Here is a 23,486-nt window from a genome sequence, read left to right on the forward strand (position 1 = left end):
TACGGACGATAAACTAAGATCCTTATTTCGCACAATTTCCTCCTAATTTGCTATCGGAATCGATGCTTCGCCGTTCGGGCGAAACTGCGAACTTTTTTCTTCTCGGTGATCTTTAGACGGCTGTTTACTTCCAATCCAAAATTTTTACCGTGTATTTCTTAGCTCCTGCCGCATAACGTGTATGTAGATGGATGGAGCTTCCCTTTGTAGATGTATGTAGATGGAGCTTCCCGTTTGAAACGGGGTGGCGGGTTGCGCCATTGGGCCCTTGTCCTACCTATTTTTTTTTTAAAAATAGACACACACAGGGAATTCCCAGCCTCAAGCTACCTGAAGCACTATTTCTGTTTCTGTAAGGCTCCGTTGTTTGTGGTCTCTTTAATTTTCTGCCACTATACCTTCCGTCGCATCTTACTAACCTCCAATGGGAACATTCTTTACTTTCCCCCTGCTATCCCTGAGCCTAAGGGCTTCAACGAGGCCAGGGAAGCCTAATACGTGAACTGGGTAGCTGTGTTCGCATTCTGATAAGCCATGTTTCATCGTTTCCCTACCTTTACTACAGCACGCACATGCGTTTTCTTTCTTGTTGTACCTCGCCCGATAACGACGCTTTTTAAGGCATACTTATTTTGCGTCGAAAAGTATCGAAAAAGAAGGAGCTTCCGTTTGAGATAAGAGAAATTGTTTCTTTACAGATGTTAATTTTCCACCTCGGTAGTAACTCATAATATGTTTGTTTGCCATTTCAGCTACCTATGACATAGACTCAACCTCTCTGGCTTTGCATTTGACGTTCTTTATTGCTATGTTGCTTGCTATACTACTCGCACACTTGGTGGTGAGCTTCCTAAATCTTTTCCTCCAGTGTAAGTCAATGTCTTTCCTGTACAAGTACATGGACAGTCTCGCAACCCTTTCATTTCTTCAATATTCCTCAATCGTTCTTAAAAATCAATTTTACTCTGAGCTTCCCTCCTTCTAATCTAGTCCAGCACAAATCATCCTTCACAGGATCACATGTAGTTTCCGGTTCGTGCAATATACGAGGAGTCCTACTGACTATTGGTCACCACCGAGCACAGAATTTAAGTCCTGGATATTTTAAACATTTCCACAGACCTCGGGACACCTCGTACCTATTGTATCCCTATAGCGTTTGTGTTTCATTATGGCCGCATTTCTCTTTCTCCTTGCTATTATTCGCAATCCCTGTGTTTCCATATAGTTAATTAGGATAGAGCTAATTAAGACATTCATACCCACGACCTCGGTGAAAGTCAAACCCACGCGCTTTGGAGGGAGTCGAAATCACTTGGAGATATGTGCGAAGTGACCATATGTGCAATTTGGATTCATGCGGAGGTTGTGAATCTCGAGAGACGAACCTGCTACCTTTGGTATTTATGAAGCCGGACTTAATTAGGGCATGTGAAATTAGGATATTCCAACGTAGCAGAGAACAGGTTCTTTATTACGACTCAAATGCGTGGCGGACAGATCGTACTACAGGGACAGATCAATCTTAAGATGATCCCCACAACCGATAAGGCCGAAGAATAATCACATGCAGACAGTGAAGCGTATAAGAAATGACCACAATATAATTCATTAAGGCACTCAAACTCATGACCATTATTTGGAATAGAATCCGGGAAATTTCTTGGGTGAAAACAAGAAATAGAAAATAACAATGCATTATACAGAAGATGTCAAATAATGTAATGAATGTAACTTGAGCAGGCAGGTTTTTTCATTCATCCACTTTCATCATTCGTCATCATCATTCATCATCAGCCTGGTTACGCCCACTGCAGGGCAAAGCCCTCTCCCATACATCTCCAACAACCCCGGTCATGTACTAATTGTGGCCATGTCGTCCCTGCAAGCTTCTTAATCTCATCCGTCCACCTAACTTTCTGCCGCCCCCTGCTACGCTTCCCTTCCCTTGGAATCCAGTCCGTAACCCTGAACGACCATCCGTTATCTTCCTTCCTCATTACATTTCCTGCCCATGCCCATTTATTTTTCTTGATTTCAACTAAGGTGTCATTAACCCGCGTTTGTTCCCTCACCCAATCTGCTCTTTTCTTTTCCCTTAACGTCACACCCATCATTATTTTTCTATAGCTCGTTGCGTCGTCCTCAATTCAGGTAGAATACTTTTCGTAAGCCTCCAGGTTTCTGCCCCGTAGCTGAGTACTGGTAAGAAACACAATTATACACTTTTCTCTTGAGGGATAGTGGCAACCTACAGTTCATGATTTGAGAATGCCTGCCAAACGCACCCCAGCTCATTCTTATTCTTCTGTATATTTCAGTCTCATGATCCGGATCCGTGGTCACTACCTGCCCTAAGTAGGCCTATTCCCTTACCACTTCCAGTGCTTTGCTACCTCTCGTAAATATCCGTTCTCTTCCGAGACTGTTAAACATTACTTCAGTTTAACATTACTTCAGACCGACCCTTTTGCTTTGCCTCGCTAGGTCAGAGAGCATGCATTGCAATTGATCTCCTGAGTTACTAAGCAAGGCGAATATCAAGTTCTAAGGTGTTTTCCATAAACTTTTATTTAGGATATGCTAAATTGACTGTGCATTGCTATTAAGATTCGCATTAACTGCGCCTTGCCGAGAAGCTGATAGTGCAAATAGCTGCGCTCTAAAACATTGTGTATGTGTGTTTAGGCGGTCCTAGAAAAAGTAACCTATTTGACACATTTTATTAAGCTTTTTTTTCGTTTCTAGGCACTTTCGCGTAGGTAACTCAATCTGCTGGACTTCTTCCTGCAAAGCAAATGTAAGAGCAATGTTTATATGAAGTCTCTGGATTGCAGTACAGGAGCTCAATTCTCCAAGCAGTCGGCTATATTTATTACTCTTTACGGTTTAGGCTCGAGCTCCGTTCTTCCCGACGCCGCCCCGGATGCGGGAGCCGCCGGGGACCTTCTCCCAAGGCGTCGCCGCCGCTGGGAGGCGGCTATCAGAAGTTCAGAGCTGGCAGACCAGCTCTGGGCCGTCCGGCAAGCCAAAGATGCCGCTCGAGTCCAAGAACTTCGAGCCGTCACCTTAGGCTACCTCATCAAGAATTGCCGGACTATTCTTTACTACAGTTTCTTCTTCTTCTTCTTTACGGTCGGATTTCAGCAAAAATATGTGTAATCAAGACAGTATATCAGACATCACAAACAAAGCGCCTAAAGCTATAGTCACGTTGAGACTGGCATTTGCGTTTGGCATAGCTTTAAGCTTGACAGCGGTACCACCCTGGTCTCCTATCGCGAAGAATAATGCCGACTTTGTGTATCGCCAGAAAACTAACAATTTTTCCACAAAAATTACACGGCCAAGTTTTTTATTCGTACCGCATCAGAACAGGGAGATATGGGCGCGCCATGTGCCTTAGACGCCAGTTAACGCTATAGAGCACATAGGTGGTCTGGTTTCATTATTTACTGCTAATTGCTTAATGTCCCTGCAGACGGAAACGAAACTAGTTCTTTATTGCGTGTTGGAAACTGTCACATATATCCCGCCCTTCCCACCAATGAAAAACATTATCTATAGTTTTAATTATCTTACATGTATAGCAGTGTGATCCTCATGGCATATAAAAACACTATTCTAATGACGTTGCGACCGACAGTGTTCTAGGTTGTAATTTAAAATGAAAGCATTCATACTTTATGACACTTGTATTCTTTTGGAAGGTTTCTCACTTTCTAAGTCTGGCCTCTACTGCACATAAAATTCTAAAGCGTGATGCCGAATACATTGTCGAATACTTCATTGTAGAGCTTCTTAACTACAGGCGCGTACTCAGGTGAGAATTGTAGCCATAAAACTTGCACTTCCGTTAAGGAACCTTGAGCACGTTCCGGTGTGTACAGAATAACATCTGGCAAAGAACACTAGACTGAGGCAGAGAAAGGCCACGTTAAGCGTGACGTACTCTAATTGCTCAAAATGAAGTGTGTTTATGACGAATCCATGGGGAAAGTTGCGCGAGCTGTTCGAAAAAGCCGAGAGAAAGGCGCGTTGTTATCTTTCCTTATCGTTAACTGCAAAAGCCTCCGAAACAAAGCAGACGAATTTTTTAACTTGATTCACATGAGTAAACCATCTGTGATTTTTGGCACTGAATCGTGGTCTTCCTAGCAACTACGTCTGCTATAGAAAAGATAGAGACTCTCACGGGGGTGGTGTGCTTATTCTCGTTGATCAAAACATACAGTCGCGGAGTTTACGCAAGTCAGATGATTCTACTGAGGCTGTCTGGGTGCAACATCGTTTGAAAGATGAAAAATCGCTGGCGGTCTGTTCCTCTTACAGACCTCCTGGCATAAAGGGACAGGTTTTATTTGAGCTAGTGGAAGATGTAGAAGTGAGAAATTATGACACCTTAGTGCTCTGTCGTGATCTTAATTTACCCGAAATTAATTGGTTGCAAAACGCTACATTACCTATCCTGTCTAGTGCGTCGGCAAAGGAAATTATAAAATTATACAATTCATTTGCGCTATCGCATTTCGCGTTGTGGCAATCTACGCGTACAAGTAATGTGTTGTACTTACTTTTTACTAATTTCCCTATGGATAAGCGACCAGTGCTCATCTTGCCAGGCATAAGCGGCCATAACGATGCATTGTGCAAACTGGAATGGGAGTACACTAAATTCGCTAATAGCGCATGCAGACAGATATGCAGCTACCGAAAGACACAAGTCAATGAAATTTCGTAGGCACTCGACTCGCATTTCAACGTATTTGAAACATTGTCAGAATCGCTGAACGTAGACGAATTGTGGCGTTTACTTAAAAATAGGGTTTTCGAGTTGCTTGACAAATTCGTTCCGTGATGAACAATTACGGCAACGCATTGGTAGAAGTAAGCCGTGGTTCAAGGAGAAGGTTCGTAGAGCACCGGGGAAAAAATCGAGTATATACAAGGCGTACAGAAGAAACCGACACCCCAGAAAAAGCAACAATTGCCACTAGCGTCCAATGAGGTGAAGTCTGCAATATCACACACGAACGGTATTTTTTATGGTTGTTGTTCCAATTCCGAAGTCTGGACCTCGAAACTCTGTTTAATTATCGACCGGTGCCCTTGACTAGCGTACTTTGCAAGATCTTTGAGCATGTACTTTTTAGCAACATCATGACTCACTTTAATTAGTTTTCATTATTGATCCCTCAGCAACATGCGTTTCGAAGCCGTTTTTCTTGTATTACTCAGCTTACAGAATTAACGCAAGGCGTAGCATCCACTGTTGACAAAGAGGGTTGTGTAAATGGGATTTTTTTACATTTCAGGAAGGCTTTTGACCTGGTGCCCCACTCCTTGCTGCTTGAGAAATTGTTGTAGTACAACATAAATAAAAGGGTTGTTGAATGGATAAAAGAATACTTAAATTGGAGGACACAACGCGCAGTCTTTGGCGGTAAGTGGTCGCATGGTGTTGATGTGTCATCGGGGGTGCCTCAAGGTTCAGTTTTGGGTCCGCTATTGTTTTTTGCTATACATAAAGGATAGTACCGTTATCATAAGATCTTTCATGCGATCGTTTGCGGACAACTGCGTATTGTAACCTGTTATGAAAGGTGCCGATGATTACAATGAACTACAGAAGGATTTAGACAAGGTTGCAGAGTGGTGTGACAAATGGGGCATGAGCATAAATCTTGATAAAAGTGTGCAGATGTGCTTTACGAGACGAAGGTCACCACATGTGTTTTGCGTATTGCATTAACGGGACAAGTCTTGAATCTCTGTGTGAATATAAATATAATCGGGTTGACCCTCCACTATGCTGGCACCGTTATGTTAACTATATAATTGCTAAGGCGTGTAGACTTCTTTGTATGCTACGTAGAAATGTGAAATACTTTCCTTTAGAAAAAAGGAACTTACTTTACAAGATTGTCATAAGACAAATACGGGAATATGCTTGTTGATCGGGGACACGTGGACGGTGACAGACATAAGGAAACTAGAAAGAGTACAAAGCTTAGCAGCCCGTTCTGTGGTTTAAAATTATACTCGGTATTTTAGCACAGCCCAAACAAAAGAAACATTAGGCTTGAATACACTTCAAAATCGTAGAAAAACATTAAGATTAAAATTTTTGCGCAAGATAAATGATTCTAAAACCGGGTTCAATCGTCATAGCTACATAATACCGCCGGAGTACACACCTCCAGGCACGATCACCCACTTAAGGTTGAAGAGTATATATGAAGAACAGAGATTTTAAGTGATGCCTTTGCTTCAGCCGGGTGACCTGCAGTTTTTTGTTCTGTAGTTTGTGCTTGCGCCACCAGAACCGCTTTGTTTCGCTTCGCGCATGTACAGTTATGCTATTCTTATCTTTTTCTCTTCTTTTTTTTGCGTTGGCGATTTGCCCAGAAAGGTAATTTTTTTCTCTTTATGTATTCTATATCAACTGCTTTTTTTCTCAATGATATAATTTTGTCTCCCCCCTCCCCCCCCCCCCTGACTGTAATGCCAACCTGGCGCTGTGGGTATTTTGATAAATAAAAATAAATATATAAATAAATAAATTAATTAATAATTTAATAAATAATTATTAATTAATTAATAATTAAATATTTAAGCGAACAGTGGTCCAACTCTTACTTGACAAACTTTCTGCGACATAGGTTCATTATTTTTGGCGGAAAAGAGGGCGTTTTTCCTCATTGTCCCGCATAGTAACGCGCGTCCAAATCTGCCGTCCTTTACTCGCCAAACAAGTTGTTGCTATTGCACCTCCTCAAACCTAACCCACGGAAAAAAACTGCAAAAATCCTATGCATTTCAGTGCATTTATTCTATTGGAGTGAATAACTTAATTATTTTCCATAGTTTCGCAAACGAAAAATAAATTAGACAGGGTGACCCTTCTAAATATACAAGGGACTCACTTTTCTTCCGTCTGCTTTCTCTCTCGCATTTTATTTGCTTTCTGAAGTAGAGGTCACTTTATGTATACGCGTCGAACGGCACCCTCACGCTGCACTAAAGTTTTTGTTTGAGCCCGTCCTGCGTACTTGTGCCTTGCTTTGTCCACCTGTTTTCACGCTTCTCGTCAAGGTTTGCGGTAGAGGTGAATGCATTGCAGGTGTTGAGCGCCATTTCCCATTAACGAAAATGGCAGGAGTCAATGGACACTCACCGTGTCAAATGCCACTAATATGCCGGTTGTCTCCACAATCCGCAATCTGTACAAATGTTTTAACCTTGTGCACAAATTCCGAAACGCTTTCCTTCTCGCCACAAGGCACCGCGACATAGTCGTCGTATGCTGAGGTTTGAACCTCCGACAATTTCAACTGAAAATCGCGATTACGTTTTCCGGTGGTTTACAAATGCAGAGCATCGGCGAAATAAGTAAACAAAAGTGGCCTGGCAGCGTAAACCTTGGTCATGGTACGCTGAATGTTATTCGAGGGTCGTGAAAAGTTGCTAATTAACTAACCTATGAATGCAGCTTCATTATAACCAGGCCAGGCTTTGAGTGATTGTGGAGCCAGTAATCATGCACTCTAAAATTGCGAATAAACTGATAAAAAACACAGTTCCAAGCTTGCTCGAAATCGAGTTGGAGAATTTCAAAACGAGACTGCAAAGCATAATTAGATTCAAGCACTGATGTCATTGCGTGGACGATTGCGTGTATTGAGCGGCATTAACTGCCATTGGGGCCTGCAGGTTCGGCCACGAATTCAGGCATGTTTTACGCTTGTCAAAATTAGCCAGCTCTTTGAGATGTGTTTCCCGTGCGTACCATGCCAGTTTCCCATGTTCTTCACTCGTGCTAGCTGACACTATGAGAGACCGTGATAGACTGTACACACTTAGGGGTAGGTCCAAATTTCACTCTCCCTTTTTAGGAGCAGCTAACAGTACGCAGAAGCCATCCGAATTTGTACCGGCTTCCCAATTGGTTTAGGTCCAGCAGGTTATTATAGTTCCTTCGTCATAGTAATAGGGCCATCGTCGTTTTATCACAGAGCGCTTGACCCGGTTAGCCGTCTGTGGTACCACTATATGTGTATATTGCGAACATCCCCTATGCTGATGTAGAACCTGACAATCGGCATATCGTAGACTCGAGTAGAACGATCGGAGTACACATGCTGTCGTTGCCAGCCATCATACGATTGTTGTGAACGCTGTCGTGGTCATGTTGTCACCCATGCTCAAGTTACACGCACAACGGCTCGCCTATCGAACAACATGTTCGTTCATGTGCTTTGTGGAACTGAAAATACCCTGTTAAAGCCAGGCTCTTGCAAAGTGTTTCGCATGGCATAATTTATCAAAGTGCGTCGGTTGCTCACAATATTACCTACAAGAAATTGGGAAATTTTTAAAAGAATTTACAAGAAATTACAAGAACTTACAGAAATTTGCAAGAAAATTCTGAAATGTCTTCGTTTCTGGTAGATTAAGCACATTTCTTATATTAGCATCTCACGCCTCTTTCCTAGAGGCGTGAGATGCAAATCTTAGAACGATTTCCCATTATTATTGGAAATCCATTAAGTCTTATGGTCGGCAGAATTGAGAATAATAAAGCTATAGCAATAATTACGGAATATTCCAGCTTTTTCTTTGTGTTTTTACGTTATAAGTGGTGCGTAGTTTGCTTTCTCAGACTCCTTGATAAGTGAAACAAGACAGCGTTGTTATATTTTGGTCAAATGGGGAAGATTGTGTGACTGCTGTACGATGAAAGTTTATACTATGTAGGTAATTACAGCATTTCTATAAAATTATGTGTATGACAATTTCATAGACGTTAAGGGCGAATTTTCAATGCGGGGAGGCATTATTGCCATTCTTCCGAAAGAAGTCAAAGTGTCCAAAGTTTACCCTTCAACTTTCGAGTAAATAATCAGAATTTTTTAGAATATGAGGGGAGAATTCATTTGGAGTGCAAGGTAAAAATAGGCATTAAGCATAGCTCCTTGCGCAAGCGCTCGACAGAATTACATAGCCTCCTTCACACGATTATCGACGGTTTTAGATGAAGTCTATTTTACAGCGAGTTCACATTCGGCAGAAATGTGGACCACACATGAACAAGTGTAACGAAGATTTAACGTTCGTGCCTTAAATATGAGTACGGCGTATATAATTATTTACAGTTTTTTCGATTTGCTTTACTTTTAGAATAATTGGTATGTCACGCTAAGGCCTAAATCCAGGGCATCCAGCTAGCATATAATCCTCATTCCGGTATTACGTGTTACGACCGGTTTGGTTGAAATGAAATATCAATACGATTCTACAAATCTGGCATTTTGCAGGCTAAATGGAATGTGAAAAGAAATACGAAAAGATTGGTGTGAGATAATACCAATGAGAAAATTCATTCATGCTGACGTAAGCTTAGTGCTGGTGTCAATAAATTATTTATGAGATCGAATAGCTAGTATGGAAATGCATCTGCGAAATTTCACTTGAAAACGCTAACACGGCATCGTTCTCTTTGCATTCGGCTACGGTGTAATTTGTTTGAATTTATCTGGGGTAAATTTAAGGACATATACACCAGTCATGGAGTCCTTAAATCAGGGACGGTGTTCACGAGTTTGCCCACGTGTCACAAAAAAAAAACTGGAAAGTCATTTCACACGCAAGGAAGGAATACAGTTATGCCACTGACCGAGAAAGTTTGAAAGCCTACTCAATGGCTAGCTGTGGTTGATGAAAAGCTATATCCTCTCTGGCGATTTGGGGGGGAGAAGTGGCTCTATGAAGCGTATGATTTATGATCGACATAAACTAGAGGTTCAATCGCCTCGCCACTTTTTTATAGGTTAACGTCACACTCATGATCGTCATTGGCGTAATTATCATCATGCCTCACAATCATCATCGTTGCCATTATTATCATCATCATAACCCTCATGACCACTATAATTTCAGTCATCAAGATCATCACAGTACTTAGTTGTTCGTACACTTCGGAGCATGCAGGCAAGACCGACGGAACAGCGCTACGGGAAATCATTGCTTTGAAAGGCACTCCACACGACTTCTGTAACTCGGCGTTGAACTCGTAATCCTCTTGACGAAAGTGCAGCAAGCAAACTATGCGACTTTGCGGCTCTTTGCCAACGCAGTGTGGCAGAGGCACGGCACTTCACCGCTTCGAACGGACAGGTTCACTCGTTGGCACACAGTGATAAGTATTGTTTGATTCGCCGCTTCAAGTACCCATGGCCAAGTTCCGCGGACCGTTCTCGCATCCCACGACATCACAGGGACGTGGCATTCTCGCTGCTTGTTAGAAGTATCAGTATTGTTAGAAGAACACGTTACAAGTATCAGATTAGAAACATTTGTAGCGGCACGACTATCGCCTCGAGAGCCGGTGAACAAGAGGACGGCACGCATGCGCAGAGCGTCAGATATAGACCAGGATAGCGGCGCTTCAGTATCGGCCTCTCCCGAGATCCCGCGGCACCTTGGCAGGCCAGCCTTAATGAACCGTGGCCACGGCCGCAACCCCTGGCTCCGCCTCCTACATATTTATACCGGACACACAAAAGCGGTGGTAACTCGTCAATGAAGTAATTGCCTTGAAAGAAAAAACATCATTAAACTAGCCTACTTAGGCAGTGAAACCGAACATACAAGCTGGCTTTACATCTTCGCAACACACAACATATGTGCGGTGTATTTTTGCAGTATCCTCATGTGCACACACCAGGCATCGCACCGTGTCTCTTTGAGCATCGACTTCCTAGCAGGAATAGATGGGGGTAAACAAAGAAAATACGCTGAAACCTCCATACGTTTTACTTACATAGGCACATACAGCTTGTGAAATTTTAGAGTATGGGAACTGAAAGAGCAAACATTATGGTGTAGGCTCTTGATCAGCCCCTCGCTCTCATAATCCCTGCTCATCTTTGTTCGAAAACTTTGAGGAAGCAAGAAAGGTGCGATGGGGCACAGCAACCACTTTGCACAAGTCAAGGTGGCCGCCTTGCCCGGTCCCTGCTTCAACTTTGTTGTTTCTCTTTAGTTTCTGTTCCCCAATTCTTTCCGGAGTACTGGGTCATTGTCTTCTACGTCGCTGTCTTTGCACGCTGACTTCACCCATTGTTTCGATTTATAAAACTGAACAGTCGAGATCTGTGGAGTGTATGCGCTCGCGTCACACTGTGACGCAATCGCACGTCTCTAAGGGTTACGTTGCACAGGAACGGCTCTTTGATAATTGAGTCTGAGCAAGGTTTGCTACTCGTTTGCGGGTTCGCAGCTCTCGAGCTGCTGCAATGATCGAAATCTAGGTATGTTTTCGCATACGTGAAGATTTTGCATTGCTACATTGTGGCTTAGTTTTGACTTAAACCGAAGCAATATTGCCACATCCTATATGGTCGCCGCGGGTATGTGCCAGGCGATGAGAATGACGCTGAAGTAGCGCGCTAGTTGAAAAACAGAGACGACAACGACGTCGCGTTGACTGCTCAGATAAAGTGCTTCCATACGTCCTCTACGCCGGCTTTCCCGTCTTCTACTAGGCTGCGACACTGGTGGAGGTTCGGGGTAGGACGGCTTCATGCTCGGCACCCCTTCGCGGAGCCGTACCTCGAAAACGGAATCACCTTCGTCCGTGGAAACTCCTGTTCACCGGTACAGTCGCCCCCTGCTAGGACTGACGCCCGAGTTCCACCCTTTGCAAGACCCTGCTGGAACGCGTCTACCTACTTCCGCCATGGCTACTGCAACTCCATCGCAGGTGACGCTGCGGAATCCTAAGATAGCAGAAAGTTTCCATGGCGACGCTTCTGAAGATGTCCAAGATTGGATGGACCAATTTGAGCGTGTCGCCAGTTATAATGACTGGGGCTCCCAGCAAAAGCTGTCTAAAATCTATTTCGCGCTTCAAGACAGTGCGCGGACGTGGCTTGTGAACCGGGAGAGAAGTTTGACCACATGGGATCCCTTACGCACCCAGCTGCTAGACACGTTCACTAGTACCGACAGAAGAGACACTGCGCAGCGCCTGCTCGAATCCCGTATTCAAAAACCAAACGAGAGCGTAGCCATGTATGCAGAAGATATGACCCGCCTTTTCCGCAGAGCAGACCCTGAGATGGCCGAAGAAAAGAAGTTACGCTATCTCTTGTGCGCAGTGAAAGAGGAACTGTTTGCCGGACTCGTGAGGAACCCACCGACGACAGTGGTCGAATTCACCAAGGAGGCTACCGCTATAGAACCGGCACTAAAGCAACGGTACCGCCAATATGATCGCACGAACTCGCCGGTGAATGCTTCAGTTCTACCTGAGAGCTACGCCACGTCTCTGCGTGAAGTCATCCGGGAGATCGTGCCAGAGGAGATCCGGCAGCTCGGCACTTCTCCTATGGCACCAGCGGTGGATTCTGTCGATGATATCGTTCGCGAGGAAGTTCGACAGGCCTTTTCGTCCCCCGGACGGCAGGTGGTGCCGCGACGACTAACCTACGCAGAAGCTGTCTGTCGTCCACCTCCCGCGACTTCGATGCTACTGACACCGTCGACCACTACGACGCAGCCAGCACCGCCACCCTCGACGCCATATTTTCGACAGTCACAGCCGCCGCCAGCTATGCCGTATCGCCGCCAGCCGATCGCTGCACCTCGGTCTTACGGTGAATCCCCTGTGGGCTTATCGCTTCGAAAGACCACTTTTTGGCCCACCGCTGACCGCGGGCCGCTGTGCTTTCATTGTGGCGAAGCAGGACATGTTTATCGCGCGTGCCACTACCGCGCAGCCGGGTATCCAACGTTTCCCAACTGCAATTACCCTGTGTTCGATGCTGCACGTACCTGCGACAAAAATTCTACAAACTTTCTGCCGGAAGGTTCAGCGACGGCTCTATCGCGTTATCCTTCTCTGGCTCGTTATACCCCACCGATCCGTCGCGATTTTTCTGACACCTCTAGGGACAGGTCCCCTAGCCCGCGCCGGGGAAACTAGAAGCAGTGACCTCCGGAGGTGAGGTTGCAAACCGTCTAGCTTTCCAAGAGCCCCATCACCGACGACCGACGACTCGAAAACTCTGACATCTCCAACCGCACCCCCTGTGACCGATGCCGTCAGCGCCGGTCTTGTTGTTTTCATTGACGGCTACCAAATAATAAGACAAAAGCTGGCCGACAGGTTGAGAAAAGTGAAGATGCCGTGGACCTGGCCCAACATCAGAACTGCCGGCGGCCAGTTGATGACGCCGATTGGAAAATGCACAGCCAGGATAGTAATCGCTGGTGAAGCCTTCGTCGCCACCCTCGTCATCCTCTATGAGTGCTGCAAGGAACTTATATTGGGTATGGATTTCTTCAGAGAGTACGGTGCAGTGATTAATGTCCATGACCTCGTCGTTACATTTTCTAGGAACTCAGACGACGTCGACCCCGCGGAGCACCAGCGACCCCGCTTACGTATCGCCGACGACGACGTCACGCTTCTGTCGCGAAGCTGTTCCCTCGTACCTGTAATCTGCGACAACTTGAACATCGGGACTGGTGTCGCTGAACACATCGACGCACTGGTACTGAGACAAGGCGTTTCCATCGCCAGGGCCGTAATTAACGTACACGACGCACGTGCTGGACTCCTGCTGACGAACTTTACCAGGGAACGTCGACACATTGTTAGAGGCACGGCTGTTGCTTACTTCGACGAATTTACCTCAATACAAGACTGCCTCTCAGTGGAGCACGCGACGGCCACCGTGGCCATGCCTGCCCCTCTGGTTGACATCAGTCCCACCTTGTCACCCGTCTAACGTAATAGCCTTCTTGAGCTCATCGACGAGTTTAAGAGCTGCTTTTCATCTACGCCATGAGTCAGCCAGACGCCGCTCACTAAGCACCGTATTGTTACCGAAGCCGATGCCAGACCAATTCGGCAGAATCCTTATCGTGTGGCAGCGTAAGAGCGCGAGGCGATACAAACGCAAGTGAAGACGATGCTTGAGGACGGGGTTATTTGGCCATCTAAGAGACCTTGCGCATCGCCTGTCGTGTTGGTAAAAAAGAAGGTCGGTAGCCTGCGCTTCTGCGTCGACTATCGAAAACTCAACCAGATCACAAAGAAAGACGTTTATCCGCTGCCGCGTATCGACGATTCACTGGATAGGCTACGAAACGCACGTTACTTTTCGTCGATGGACTTGAAAAGCGGCTACTGGCAAATAGAAGTTGATGAGAGAGACCGTGAGAAGACCGCTTTTGTGACGCCCGACGGACTTTATGAATTTCAGGTGCTCCCCTTCGGTTTGTGTTCTGCGCCGGGAACGTTTCAGCGACTAATGGACACGGTACTCTCAGGCCTCAAATGACAAACCTGTCTAGTGTACCGCGACGACGTGATTGTTTTCTCCGTCACGTTCGAGGAACACTTACGGAGACTAAAGACGGTCTTTGAAGCAATACGCTCAGCTGGTCTAACTTGAAAACCTGAAAAGTGCCATTTTGGCTTTGAAGAACTTCAATTCCTCGGTCACGTTGTCAGTCGTGAAGGTGTCCGACCTGACCCTGATAAAATCTCTGCCGTTGCTACTTTCCCAACGCCATCAGATAAAAAGGCCGTGCGACGTTTTCTGGGCCTTTCCGCCTACTACCGACGCTTTATTGCGGACTTTTCGCGCATCGCATGCCCAGTAACGAATCTAACCAGAGAAGATGTCCCCTTCATATGGGGTGAAGACCAGCAACGGGCGTTTCACGACCTACGGCAACGGCTGCAGACACCTCCCGTGCTCGCACACTTTGATGACGACGCTCCTACGATTCTTCATACCGACGCTAGTAATGTCAGCCTCGGCGCAGTGCTTGTACAGAGGCAGGACGGCGCCGAAAGAGTGATTGCTTACGCGAGCAGGACGCTATCATGGACGGAGGCAAACTACTCCACTACAGAAAAAGAATGTCGCGCACTGATGTGGGCCGTCCTGAAGTTTCGGCCATATTTGTATGGTTGGCGTTTCACCGTTGTCAGTGATAATCGTGCACTTTGCTGGCTAATTAATTTAAAAGATCCAGCTGGTCGGCTAGCGCGCTGGAGTCTTCGTCTCCAAGAGTTCGACTTCACGGTTGTCTACAAATCATGGAAACGACACACCGACGCCGACTGCCTTTCTCGGTATCCTGTTCAGACTGCAGTGCACGACGATGATGACACGGCTTTTCTAGGCGTGCTAGATACTGTCGCCGTTTCACGCCACCAACGCGAGGACGCAGAACTGGTTCCTCTTTTTGATTAATATGAGGGAAGAACAGGCAGCGTGCCGCGGTTATTCGCCAGAGAGCTGCCTTCATTCTGCTTACGCCACGACGTTCTGTATAAAAAATCTTTTCACCTAGTGGCAACAGCTCCCTACTCGTCATTCCCGCATCTCTTCGCGACGAAGTCCTGCATGCCTGTCACAACGAGCCGAGCGCTGGTCAGCTGGGCTACACTCGGACATTGGCAAGAATTAGGCTATTGTACAATTGGCTGAGACTTGCGCCGATCGTGAAACGTTAAACACAGACATGCCTGGATTTCCAACGCCGCAAAGCCCTACTCGGCAAGCCAGCTGGACTGCAGCATCCTGTTTAGATACCGGAATCGCCATTCGAACAAATCGGCATGGACCTTTTAGGGCCGTTTCCACTGTCTACTGCCGGAAATAGATGGATAATCGTCGTCACGGATTATCTTACCCGATACGCCGAAACAGGTGCTACCCAACGGGGAACAGCAGCCGAAGCAGCACGATTTTTTGTCGACTCCGTAGTCTTCAGGCATGGCGCTCCCGCAGTGGTCATAACAGACACAGGATCTGCGTTCACGGCTGCGCTTCTGGAGACCGTGTTGCGACTAAGTGGTACCACTCACCGAAAGACCACGGCTTATCATCCCCAAACCAATGGGCTGACAGAACGTATGAATAAGAATCTGGCAGACATGATGAGTATGTACGTCGACGTCGACCACAAGAACTGGGACGAGATTTTACCATATGTTACATTTGCGTATAACACGGCTCGCCAAGAGACAACACGCGTGACGCCTTTCAACCTCGTTTACGGACGCGAAGTGACAACAATGTTGGACGCAATGATGCCTCACGAGTGCAGTGACGACAAGACTGGTCCCGTGGAGTTTACGCAACGCGCAGAGGAAGCCAGGCAGCTTGCGCGTTTGCGAACCAAAGAACAACAGGAATACGATGCCCGACACTACAATCTTCGGCACAGACCCGCCACGTACAACGTCGGTGACCAGGTGTGGGTCTGGACTCGGACTCGTCGGCGGGGGCTGTCTGAAAAGCTCCTGCGAAGATACTTCAATAAAATTAATCCGGACTTCGGGGTTTCACTCTATTGTAGTAAGTGTGGGGGTTTGCTCGATTTAGAACACATGCTTTGGCGCTGCTTGGCGTTGGCTGGTGGTGGTTCTCGAGGTGAACTGTTGTGGCAGCGGATGCTGCAGAGTGAAGTGCTGGCGGACCAACTCAGGGCTGTCCAGAGGGCCCGTGTGACGGCAGAGGGGCTCGGCCTCTCTGTACCGACGTGGGAGCGGCCCGCATCAGTCCCAGACTGATCCCTCAGGACCTAAATAATGTTATTCATACCATACCATACCATACTTCGGCCCGTACACAGTTCTGCGCCGCATCAGCGATGTTAATTATGAAGTTGTCCTCGACAGCCATAACGGCTCCAAACGCCGGAGGCATCTGCCCGAGGTTGTGCATGTGCTTCTTATGAAACCATACATTTCCTCATGACCTCTACTTTGCACCACCTGTACACAGCCTTCCGACGTTGGTGCATCGGGACGATGCCTCTTTCTTCAAAGGGGGTGGGGTGGGCAAATGCCACATCCTATATGGTCGCCGCGGGTATGTGCCAGGCGATGAGAACGACGCTGAAGTAGCGCGCGAGTGGAAAAACAGAGACGACAACGACGTCGCGTTGACTGCTCTGATAAAGTGCTTCCATACGTCCTCTACGCCGGCTTTCCGGTTTTCTACTAGGCTGCGACAATATGAGCAAACCTTTTCTAAAATTGGCAACTATATATGTGACCGCCATATTACCGTTCCAGATAGCTTACAAATATACGGCACCAGTCATACGGCGAACGATACTTGCTGATCAGCCAGCCAAGGCCATAACCGTCATGTCGGAAAACAACTTGTAAAAGATAATAGAACACTTATTTTCCAGTTTCACGGTAACTTTGCTTCACATAGATTCGAAATATGCGTCGTATTGGCAAGGCTATTGTTTTTTTTTTTTGAGGTACGTAATGCTTTAGTATTGTCAGCATCACGTATAAGATACTGTTACAAAATTTTTTAAAAAAAAGGGGCTAACACCAACCGCCAAGTGTCGCCGGGCCATATGTGCCACCGGGCCATATATGCCACCGGTTTGGGGTATATATATGAGACCGGGCTTTGTGTTTGACTCGGTGTTCGTAACTAGATCACCGGGCTTTGTATTTCACTGGGCGTTATTTGGTTGCATGCGTAGCCGGGCTGTGGGTCTTACTCTGGAATAGAACAAATCGCGCGCCGCACAGGGCAGAAGCCACCCTAGCCACCCTTTTCGGGCTACCGTTCGAAATTGTGGGCCTCACAGGGTGGTCCGCAGCATTGGTTAGCCTCTCCCAGGCGTCAATACATCCCGCACGCTACCGTGCCACGGGTAGGAGGGGGAGCGCCTGTACCCTTTTAGTTACCGGTGGGTGTCCGGCAGTGGGTTTCGAACCACCCACCTGCCGCCGACATGACGGACGTCCAATGAACTACGCCACGGCTGCGGTGGAGGCACTCGCTCGACAAGCCTTTCTTCATTGAAATGCTATCTCGTTTCGCTGTTGCGGCCGTTTTATATTTCTGCGTAGCTGAATTTTTGGTTTCGGTGCATAAAATGAATGGTAGCGTAGCACGGTCACATTGAGTTACAAAGTCGGTGACGCATGGTGCGAACAGCATCACCTAACTTATCAATGTAGCGATGGAAGATAACACTCTGGTGGACAAACTTAAAGCGTCGTACACGATGCTCACACCGACGAGGGTTTTTACGCTTTCGTTCATTATCTGTTACTGCGGATGCTGGTTATGATCTATATCGAAGCACTCGCCACGGAGAGTACGAATAAGCGTGGCGACGCTTGATCAACTTCCCTTTGATATGCGTTGTGAACTCAGAGGTGCGTTCACAGATAAAAAAGAAAGCAGGAAATGTTTCTCTCAGTAAACTTTAGTGTAATCCCTCTTTGTTGCGCTGTTATTGGTATCTGTGCGACATTTTCATTAGGCTCGTCGTCTGTGAAAGCAAACATGCTCTAAAAACATATATAGTTTTGACTAACTGCGAATCTGAAAGACACCTTTAGCAATGCGCTGAATGAATCTTTTGTGTGGAACGTAATGTTACGAAGCCAATTACAGAGTAAGAAATTTTGGAAAGGTAGATTTCGGCATGCGAAAAAAAAAACATACCCAGAGCGGTGGCTCTAACTCATGGCACTGCGACTAATGCTATTCCTTGCGCGATGCAATAACCACTCCGCCACTGTGTAATTTTTATTCCCTCATGGGAGTAAATCAGTCAGGAAGAGAGAAAGCGTTAGAAAAAAGCCACGCAGAAACTCCTCTGGATGTTGTTTAAGTAGGTGTAAGTACTGTACCATTTGCTTATCTCCACGCAGGGCGGTGACATTATCAATGTTATGAAACTTGATACTATCGGTATAATCGGCAGCTCTGCGGCTTCACGAACTGCTGAAGACGGCGGCGCAAGGTCAATTGATAAGGCGAGCAAACTACTGCAAGTGGATGCGCTGATGACGATCTGATTATTATAAGCTGGTAACGCCTCTTTACTGCCTCATCCATGAGCGTAGTACCGTTATGCGCCACACGGACCATATCTTGAATGTGATCTGTTATGCAGACAGTGTGTGCCGACTGCTGATAGCTTTGCGCGCTGTGTTCTCGTAGCATCGCGTTGAGGAGAGACGCATAGGCCCATATCTCGAAAGCGATCTTCGAAAAGGGCTGGGTGCGGCGTGTGCTCAGAGATTTGTGAGCGCTGTATTCTCGCTGCTTTGTTCGCGTGGAAGCGACAGGCAGCACAAAGGTAAAGGCGCCCGCTGCAGCGGCCTCCATCTGCATCGTATGCGGGATTCTGAAGAATGTATGCACTTTTCGCTTCCATTTGCTCAGTGCTTGAAGCCTGCTTCAGCTCTGCCACGGGAAGGGCCGGTATTGCGCTGGTTCGGGGATCGGCCGAAACTTTTCCTCTTGCTTTACGGATGGTTGTCTCGTTGGGTAAGCATATGAATGCGTACGCATTTAAAAGTAGCAAATGAAGGCAGCCAGCGCTTTAATATTCCTTGAGGTTTACTTGGGGTTCCATACCCGGTGGCCAATCATACACGCGTTTGCGTTCTAAACACTGCAATTCTACATGAAGGGGCAGCCGTACGGGACGCTTGATGGGCTCACAGATAACTCCGGCATTTCTAAGTCGCCATGAACGGTGGACGTGAAGTAGGAATGGGCCTCGTGGATTAAGAGGGACGCAATATTGGAGATTTCATGTATAATTGCCCACCTGGAGTTATTTAACGCGCACCCAAAAGATGACACAAACATTGTTGCATTTCTGCCGGAATTCGACAGGCCACCACGCTACCGTGGCTACTCTCGTCAATATAACTATTTAGCTGTTTGAAGATGTCTATCCAGGCGCGATTTTTCTGGCGCACCGATGGTGACAAAGGCTCCATTTCTAGCCTTGCAAGTGCACGGCTCTGACGCGAAGTGAACCCGGAATAAATGCGATTTGCCCTTTGTATCTTGTGATAGATTCGTATGATCTGCACCACCGCAATTAACCCTTTCTGTTATCTGGAATCCAAGCAATTCTCTGTGCGAAAGACGAGTCATATTCATGCGCAGCTTGATTTAGTTATATCAACATAAAATAATAGTGCCTGCTCTTTAAACCGGATGCTCTGTTTTATGGCAGCACGGCGCGATTGTGCATTGTTATGCATATTAAGGTGTGCCAGGCAGTGGTTGCCAGCAGATGAGATGGATTGCGTGCTCGCATGCCTAGTTATCATAGAAAGAGAGACTGAATTCGGATTTAAGAATCATGTATATTAGTTCAGTGCCTCTACCTTCGATATATAAGCTGCGCCTATATACACAGGTATTAAAACCATTTCCACCTAATTTATGCTTTAGGGTGATTTCCACTACATCTGTGTACCCAGCCTGAAAGCATACTGTGTGTTCATGCAGACACGTTTATACAAACTTTGACATAGAACATCTTTTTCAAAGGAGAATGATTTACTCACAATACACGAAATTGCGCAGGGTGGTTTCACTGTAGGCTAACAAAGAATGAGGACTTATATACCAAGCTCCGACATTAAAACGTAAAAGAGAAACTGCCACAGGAAATAAAAAAGCAGATAGGTAGTGTTCGCGCCTACAGATCTTAAAATGTGAAACAACCATCACGCGTGAGATTGCATGAACTTCATGCAGTTTTGAGCAACAATAGTTGGGCCTCTCAGTTCGTTTAATTCTTTTTTTAAAGAAAGTTTCGCTTATAATCAACATTACGCAAAATAGCAGAAAAGTACAATGTCAGGAACAGAAAGCACATACGTCCCTAGATTAGTGTAAAGGTCACATATTTTGTAGATAGGTTATCGAATGAGGAACTTATCGAAGTTCTCGCAGCTAATGAATATGTCAGCTATCCTCGACTAGCATGAAAAAAGAAAGACTGAAACTGGTGCAAGAAAATGCACCTATTTAAATTGAAGAATTCCTCTAGCATCCAAGCAACATAATTATATTTTTTTTCCTGTGCTGTTGACACACTCAGGAACGCGTGGTGCAAGAAGATGGAGATCAAACGCGCCATGTTTCCTCGCGGGAAAGGCCACAAAGGGGTGGTCTGCGTTGGTCTCCGGTTTTAACTGCGTATTTCACGACCGTGCACAAGTAGATCAGAATATCGAGGCCTTTTCTCGCGCGCGGAAGGGATGAAAGTGGGCAGGCAGCACAGGAAGGAGGGTAGGGGGGATTCTACTCCACCAGAATCTGCGTACCTTCCGTGGCGTCAGCCGGTCGCGCGTACCGTATCTTGAAAACGACCTGCAGGCATCCCACACCTCTGTGCGTTCTGTGTTCTGTGCGCCCAGACCACGTCAAAGCGATAGACAGCACGAAGGTCACTTCAATCGCTGATCCTACCGCGCTTGCTCACGCAAGCGTTTTGACAGCGGATGTTACCGGTCCTCCCATGTTCATGTTCATGTTTCTCAGTGCGCGCTGACACCACGCTTGTTATTTCAGTTAGGAAGAGAATGTTTCCAAGTTTATACGGCCTATAAAACTACTATGCGTACTTCGTATACTATATTCTATTTTTGCTATCACAGTCGAAGCTTCGCCTTATGGGCGAAACTGCAACTTTTTGGCTACAGACCCTTGATTACTGCAGCGGACTAATATTGAAACTTACCAATGCCTTTCGCTTCATACTTATGTCGTCGCGCACCTCTTCATGATACTAGTGGCTTGTCAAAGATAAAAAAGAACCTTACGGTGTCCTCTATACACCACTTCTTGCACTGATCACCATATGCATTCGAATAAAATACTGTGGACTTTTCGGCATCCCTTTGAACCTTGTAATGCATGCAATACCATATAAAAAATTTGCGGACATCAGAGATGTGGTAAATGCGTTGCTTAAAGAGGTGCTGAACCACTCCAAAGGATTACTGAAACGCACACTCTGCGGATAATCGTATGAAACCATGCGCTGCCATGAAGGCCGGAGCCAAATGTTGCACTCGAGCACTACGCGTGGAGCTCGCAAGTGGAGCACGAACTCACCTTTAACTCAGACACTCTGCTTACACGGAAGCCTTTTCCTTCCTCTTTTCAGGGCTGCCAAAATTCGTCAAATTGCAGATTCTTGTATGCTTCTGCTTTTAAATAGCTGACATCAATGAAGAAGGGTGCTTGAAAGTGACGAAAATCTACGTTTCTGGTTCGGATAAGAAAAACCAACTTGAAAACATAAGTCGTGCTATATCTGAGTGTCGTCTGCTAATATTCGTCCGCGCCCGTCCGCGTAGGAATGAAACTTAGGCCCTGCAGCTTATCAGGGTCGTAGCTGTCAGATCTCGCTGAGTTCAAACACTGAGCTAACACTCGTGCTTTAAGCAAAACAATAAGCTAAACACAATGCTAACACTCAGGTATCAAACGTCCAGCTAGCGTCGGACCGCCCAAAACTTAAGGTCAGACTAGATGCATAGGCTTGCCAGTGCTCCGTCACTCCTGGCAGCTTCTCGCTAGACACGTTACAGATTTCACTTCATATCGAGTTATCACGTAAAAATTCCGCAATATAGATATGGCTACCACCCGTCGGTCAAGTTCGTTGCAGGGCAAAGCTGGTCCGATCCGAATGAAGAGCACAAGGGCGAGCCCGAACTCGAGGCCTCTCGTGCACAAAGGAGTTATTCAGTACAGTTGCATGTAGCGACGCCTCTGCAGGGTAGCATAGCTGCCGCGGCCGTAGCGCTTCGTTGAGCCCCTTTGCAGAGCTGGCTGCAGCTCGCTTCAGCTCACTCAGGGCAGCGTGCAGTTATGGGCATCTGTGAGTGACCTCATTGAAGGCCTGAGCGCCAACATCTGGCGAACAGCTGCACAAGCTTACGGATTTATACACCCGCGAAGTGCGTTACCATCATGGTCGAAGCTCATTGCGTTATCAATCCTTTCAAACCGAGCGCAGTGTTTGGAAGCCATCGCTTAGCCAATGTGCACGCTGCCGACATACTTGCCGGTGCCAACATTAGGTTTAAGTTTGTTGACTCCTCAGCACTTGTGCTATTGTTGAGGAGTTCAAGCAAAAAAATATGTGCTGGTGCTGCTCATGTCCCTCGGTGCGAGAAAAGCCGTGAAAAGTCATGAAGCATTTCGTATAAAGGGCCGCAAGATACTCAAAATTGTGCCTCGTGTCGAACCTTTAATGTCGTTTGTCACTAATTATAACCAATGTTGCGTGGCTGCTTAGGTGTTGTACAAGTCAGTATACAAATAATGTGCTAGCTTTATTATACCGTCGAAACTGCTCATGACATTTCCCTGGTCAAAATAACAAACTAGCCCAAGCAACCACCCTAGTTCACTCCATTTCCCTGGTCATCTGACACTGAATTATTTTTTCTCTTTCCTATGCAAAGTTTCTTTCTCCATGATTTCGCGCTGCGTCCCCTTTCTTCTACTTCATTCAAATTTTTTTTCGACGTTACTATTTATTACAGGAACAAATTTCTCCTTGTTTATCACCTTTGACAGTTCAGCAAATTTTTTTCTGATCTCTTGAATTAGACAATTTCACGCTTTGTGGTTCCTTTATTGTAA

This window comes from Dermacentor variabilis, chromosome 8 (genome assembly GCF_050947875.1).
Source record: "Dermacentor variabilis isolate Ectoservices chromosome 8, ASM5094787v1, whole genome shotgun sequence".
Lineage (NCBI taxonomy): Eukaryota > Metazoa > Arthropoda > Arachnida > Ixodida > Ixodidae > Dermacentor > Dermacentor variabilis.